The following is a 7,126-nucleotide window of genomic DNA, read 5'->3' as shown; positions in this document are numbered from 1 at the left end:
AGGGGACCTGACCCCTCCTTTTCCCTCAGTTTCTGGCCCAGGGTCCTGTGCTGCTCACACCTCTAAGTAGTGGGGCTGGATCTTTCGCCGAACTGTGAGGGGGCGTTTCAGGACACTTTCCTGGGCTGCTCCCTGTGCAAGTCCTTCAACTTGGGGCGTGGCCCCAGTAGTCCAGTTTCCCCACAGTTGGACTTAGCTGTAGGTTCCGCTTAGCAGGGAAAAACTTACTTGTTTTCCGTGGCTGCGTGGCTGGCAGGGTGCCAGTGTCTGTCTTCAGGCAGGCAAACAGAGAGCTCTTGCCTCTTCACCAATCAGCCTCTGACTAAGCCAGGCCCCCTTCTTTTCTCCCTCCTCCAGGCCTGGCATTGGCTGCAGGTATAACAGGGCTGGGCTAGCTGAACCCATGGGTTTTCTTTAACCCCTGTTTTGCCAGGCAGCCGACTCTCTGCTCCTTCACACATCCTCCCCCTCATGACCACATTTGTGGTGTGCCCCTCCCCCCCCCAAACATCCGGGGAGAAGAAGTCTACATTTAGATGGGCTGTCCTGGCCCAGTGCTGTACGTGGAAGGAGAAGGGTTGGAGGGAAAGGTACCATCTCATGATTCAGGGGTTTGTGTCCTTCATAGCATGCAGCCAGCGGAGAGGGGCCTGGTTAGTGACTAAAGTAAAGTATGTGCCTAGAAGATAATAACGGAGTGAGTCCACAGCCCATTTTACCACCAGGGCTTCCTTCGTGATTACGGAGTAGGCCTTCTCCCTCGGGAACAGCTTTCTACTAATGTAGAGGATGGGATTTTTGTCGCCTGATGGAATTGGGCTTTCAGAGTTTGAAACACATCCTCACAGGCTATGGTCCACTGGATCCTTTTAGGACTCTCATTCTTGAGGAGATCGGTAAGCAGGGCCACAATGGAGGAGAACCCTGGGATAAAGTGGCAGTAGTAACCAGCCAGTCCTAGAAACTGGTGTACTTGCTTTTTTGAGGAAGGAGAGGGGCACAGTTGGAGAGCCTGGACTTTGCCATTCAAGGGTTGGATGGTGCCTTTTCCCAACGTGTATCTGAGGTAGGTGGCCTCATCCTTCTTGAGGTGGCATTTAGCGGGGTTCGCCATCAGACCGGCCTCCTTGAGGGACTGTAGCACTGCGGCCACATGTTTTAAGTGGTTTGGCTAGTCGTGACTATAAATTACCACATCATCTAGGTAAGCAGCTATGGGAGTGGAGAATGTGGTCCATTAGTCACTGAAATGTGGCAGGAGTGCCATGCAAACCAAAGGGTGTGGTCTGAAACTGGAAGAGCCTGAAGGGAGTAGTGAAAGCTATCTTTTCCTTGGATTTGGGTGTGAGGGGGATCTGCCAAAATCCCTTTGTTAAGTCCAGGGTGGTGATATACTTTGCCTTTCCCAGCCACTTGACCAGCTCATCAACACGTGGTATTGGGTATGCATTGAACTCTGATACTGCATTGACCTTGCGGAAGACAATGCAAAAGTGAGTACTCCCATTGGGTTTTGGGACTAGTACCACAGGGCTTTTCCAGTCACTGAAAGACTCCTTAATCACCCCCAACACTAGCATCGACTGGAGTTCCTGTTTCATGGACTCTCTTCGTTTCTGGGGAAGGGGCAGAGGGTTTTCCCTGACCTTAACTCCCAGTTCCATCTGGATATGGTGGGTAAATATTGCATAAAATACTGTATACTAAAGCTGCATGAAACAAAAAATGTTTTATTGCCCAAAGTTTCAGAAGTTGAATTCAAGCAATTTTATCTTGACAACATTTCTCTTTTCCTCCAAAATTTTGCAAAATAAAGTTTTTACAAGAAAGGTAGAGGTTCCCCCCATCCAAAAAATGTTTTAAAGGTGAAGAAAAAAAAAATTGGAGGTATTTTATGAAATTACAATAAAATGCAAAAAACCTCATGTTCTGAGGTTTTTTAATTTAATTGCAAATATTTTGCATGCTGACGAAAAGATGTACAGTTCCCTATACAACTCGAGGGCAAACTAGTAAAATTAAAAAACAAAGGGCATAGTAATGAAGTATGAGCAGAGAGAGAGAGGGAGAAAGAGAGAGGATTTAAATAGGAACAGTATTCAATCTTTCACTAGTACCTTGGTAAAACTTGTAGCACAACATGTCCAACTCTGGACCCTTCCCTCTTACCAATTCAATTCCCAAAAAGAAATGCAGCCATTTGGCATGTTGTCCTTTGCTGGACAACTGCTTGGAACCAGGGATGCTGCTCCCACGATCCTTCAGAGACTGCAATGCTGGTCTCTCCGTGGCAGCTGTGGCACAGGCTTCAAAGGGCCAGGGGCCCTTTAACGTTATTCCTTTGATTTAAAAAAATGGAAACACAATTGCTACAGTTTCATATATTTTAGAATTAAAATTTTTTAAATGATCTTAAATAACATATACAGTGAAGGGCACTGCTGGCAAAACCCCTATATCAGTCTATAGACATACCCGACCCCCATAGTGTCCAATGCCTTGGGAAGACAGCAGACTACTAGTTCAGTTTACAGCAGCAGTCATGTTTGTCTTCATGGACTGGATCTCATGAATGACAATCACTGTGTGATTTTTATAAAGCAATCTCCAGCAGACACTAAGTGACTGAGAGCTTGTCTATCCAGTGGAGTTATGTGCTCTATGGGGTTGTGATTTCTAGTGCACTAGCATGTTGCATTAATTGGTCTGTATAGACCCTGCTGGTGCACTTTAAAGTAGTGGTGTTTGAAACAGTACTATGTTAAAGCGCACCAAGGAACCTTTAGTGTGCACCAGCAGGGTCTACATGGACCAATTCATGCACAACACGTTCAAGCCGTGTGGAAATCACACCTCTGTAGAGCACATTAGCCTACCATGTAGACAAGTCCTGAGACTTCCACTGTTTTGGGTAGGAATATCACCCATTGATGGTTCCTTTTGCAGGCTCTCAACTTGAGTGGATAATATTGATAATTTAGTAAGCATTCAACCTGATACTGAAAGCAATGGAGAAAAATCCCAGCAAGGGATGAATGCAAGTACAGTGATTTGATATTACCATCTGCACATCAGGAGAAATGGGCTATATTCCTAACTGTGCCTCTGATCATTGTTTGACTTTAGGCAGGCACGTCGCTTAACCTTTCTGTGCCCCAGAATCTTCTGCTGTAAAAATAAGGGTTATAATTAGAGGTGGGAAGGAAGATTTTCAAGATTTCAAAAATGTTTTTATTGCAAATTGGGACCAAAAAGTTGAAATCTCAACTATTTTTGCAAACAGAAAACAATTCAGGGCACTCAAAACATTTAATTTTGATCATTTTAAAATGTTTTGTTTTGATTTTGACCTATTTAATTTTTTTTATGCTTTTATTTGGTTAGTTTTTTTTTACTATAAATTAACTTAAATTTTGAAATGAAAAGTTGTTTCAAACCAAAAAATTGAAGTTTTTTTTTGAACATGTCAAAATGGGAAATTTGGTGAACTGGTTTTCATGAACAATCTTGTTTTTTTACAAATCATAATTTTTCAAAGGAAAAAATATTTCACTGAAAAATTCCAGACCAGCTCTAGTAATAATACCCACTTACTTTTGCCCCTTCTTTTGATGTCAGAATTACTCTCTGCCAAACAATAGCAGAATTCTGGGGCCTTGTAATTTGCTTTCTTAGTGAAGGACAAATCAGTAACCTGGGGTCTGTGTGTACCTGTGACAGGGTGTACCAACCCTGCACTGGTGAGGCGAGAGTTAAGGAGCTGCTTTGGGCCCGACAGGCCACATCCCCTCCCCTCTGCTAGGCATGCTCCCATTGAAGGAGCATTTAAAGGGAGCAACTCAGCTCAGTCTGGGTGGACTGCGGAGGAGAGCAGTCAGGTGCAGCAGACTCCTGCTGGGAAATTACAAGGGCTCCACACTGCTAGGACCGAGCCTCATAGTGAAGCCACTGGGAGCCAGTTGACCACAGGAGCCAAGGGTGACTGACTCACTGAGGCCAGCGGGAGAGAATGTGGAGATGGATCAGAGAGATCCCATGTCCAGCCCATGATGATGCCAGAGAGACTGGAACAAGGGTAGGAGGTGACCCAGGGAGCATTCTGTGGGGTATCAGGCCCTGAGCCCTGTACGAGGGCTACTGTTTCAAAGGGTCCTGGGTCAGAACCTGGTGGAGTAGGGTAGGCCCAGCTTCCCCTACCTACCCACCCACTCTTTGCCAGTAGGTGATGCTACCCCTGAACTGTAGCCACTAGGCAGAGTGGCCTTTGGACTCTTGAGAGTGGGCAACACTACCTTGGGCTGGAACAGCCAGATAAATCAACCCTTGGACTCACCATTTGGAGTCATGTCTCAAAGTACTGCCACTAGGCGGTACTGCTGACCTGGAGCACACAACCAACCCGACAGTTACCCTAAGTGTAAATTGCTTTATTTACACAGATATACCAGTTCTGACATTAAATGGTAAACAGCTTCTTACAGGAATCTCAGCCCAGCACCAATGACCCTGAGAGCAACTCTGGCTCCAGAACTGACTCTCCTCAGAGACCGAAACAGAGGGCAAATTCTTCTGCTGCTCACATAGCTCTCTCTCCCCCTAAGCTGCCTCTGTGCAAAAATCTTGCATAACTCCAAAACACAGTCAAAACTTGCTCTCACAATATAAAGCTGGAAGACTATGCATAACGGTTCTACTTGCTGACTCCTGACACAGTGCTAACCTTTGTAAAGGGATTTGAAATCCTTAAGTGTTGTTGTTACAGCATACTATGTGTTTCATATAATAAAGACTAAAATACTAAATCATGAATCACTTTAATTGAAGTAGTGAAAAAGACTATAGTTTCTAAGGCAAAACTCTCAGCCAACTTTAAAAGACATGTATATGGCATATATTCCCGCCCGTGGGAAAGAGATGCTGGCTAATCAGAACCAATTGGGGACAAATTCCAAAGCAATGAGATTTTACCAATGAGACCTTGGAAACACAAACTTAATTTCATTGTGTAGTACTGACCTTGATACCTTATATCACAAGTTCCAGTGCAGTATCACCCATCTCTACTGTTACTTTGTCCTCTAGCTATCTCTTTATTCACCTTGTGTATTGTCTAAAATACTAGATTGTGAGCTCACTGAGACAAGCACTGTCTTTGTGTGGTTTGTTTAAAGAGTATCTCATACAAAGGGGCTACTGAGATAGACATTAATGAGTACAGTTAGATTAGAGTTAAAGAACTACAACCTCATCCTGTATGTGGCATCCAGAAAAGAGCATATCCTTAGGAAATGATTTATTGCAAACAGTGTGTCTGCTATGTACCCCAAATTGTCAGGTTCAAGATATATATAATCCAAGAAACCATTGAAGAGATATTCATCAGCTTTAAAAAATATATTTATCACATACTTTACTGGGCATTCTTTTATGTTTGTTTTTATTCATTATACATGAGCTTGAAATGATGATGCATTAAACTATTGGCAGAAACAGTATATTGCAATTTTGTCTCATAATAAAGAAGCATGAAACCAACAAACTGTTGGAAAATTTGCTAATTATTTTCAGGTTGGTTAAAAGCTTGCTTGCAATGTTAAAATTATGAATTTAGGCTTCCTACATGAATTTACTGGAGTGAAACCTAACGGAACCAAGTAAGAGAAAATAACATTTATAAATATAGGGCCATAAAACTAATAATACAAAACAGTTTCCTACTTTCTAAAGTGGAACATTTAAGAGATGCTGATTGTGAAGATTAGACATAATGGCAATGCCCAAAAGCAAAATTTCTGTACAAGGCAAAGAGTCTCAACATTTTATTCTTGACTCATAAAGACAACTTTGGTCTCAAAACAGAATGTAATGGTCTCAAGTTGCAGTGGGGGAGGTTTAGGTTGGATATTAGGAAAAACTTTTTCACTAGGAGGGTGGTGAAACACTGGAATGCGTTACCTAGGGAGGTGGTGGAATCGCCTTCCTTAGAAGTTTTTAAGGTCAGGCTTGACAAAGCCCTGGCTGGGATGATTTAGTTGGGGATTGATCCTGCTTTGAGCAGGCAGTTGGCTAGATGACCTCCTGAGGTCCCTTCCAACCCTGATATTCTATGATTCTATGTACACCAGACTCCTAAAAGTCCGGACACCAGCATCTGTATTAAGGATAAAAAGTTAGTCTCTAAGGTGTCACAAGTACTCCTTTTCTTTTTGTGAATACAGATTAACACGGCTGCTACTCTGAAACCTGTATTAAGGATAAAATTTACCAAAGGAAGAGGAAACCTTTCACTGTTTTTTGTTTTGTTTTTTAACTGTGACAAAATTTGGGAATATTGAGAGTGTTAAATATACACTGTATGTAGAGAAGAATTTTCTTTTAATGTAAGAAAAGGAGTGTTGGTTGTTTGTGTTTTACATTTTTGCTTGTTTAGGTTTTATTTTAAAATGTGAAGGATATTAGTAAGAAGTTCACGACTCTCTCAAATCACATTAGTGACAGATTTTGTTTGGCTTCCAGTTTGCCAGAAGGGAATGGAAGAGTATGCGCCAGCCAGGGAATGTTGCTATCCACTGAAAAATTTGTCTGGATGGAAGAGTTCCTTTTCATGGATGGGTTGTGGCTTTTGGCATGCAGGAGGCAGGAAGCAGTTGCCATAACTACTATGCAATTTTTTAAATAAACTTCTCTTTAAGGTAAAGAGACCTTTTAAAATACATGTTGTTATTACCAGCCCTAGTGGAACCAATCTGTTCAATATGGTGGGTCATAGTATATTGTATGTGGTCTCTCTGGTGTTGGTACACTAAAGATACACTTCTTTTAGGCCTGTATCCAGTGATGAGCTGCCAAAATCTTAACAACCGGTTCCCTATAAAAAGTTCTGATTTAAGGGATGTGCCCCAGTATGTATTTTTTGTACCAACAGGGTTACCATATGTCCGTATTTTCCCGGGAGGAATTTTTAAAATTTAAAAATTCCTCCCGGACGGCGATTTAAGAACCAAAAAGCCTGACCTGCCTGGGAACATACGGATGTATGTTAACCCTGCCTAAAGTTCTTTTTTAAAAAGATGGGCCTGAACTAGAAATGAGCTCCGTTTCACATGTGTGGGTCCCCGCCACTCCC

This window comes from Caretta caretta, chromosome 1 (genome assembly GCF_965140235.1).
Source record: "Caretta caretta isolate rCarCar2 chromosome 1, rCarCar1.hap1, whole genome shotgun sequence".
NCBI lineage: Eukaryota > Metazoa > Chordata > Testudines > Cheloniidae > Caretta > Caretta caretta.
This window is presented reverse-complemented; position numbering follows the sequence as displayed.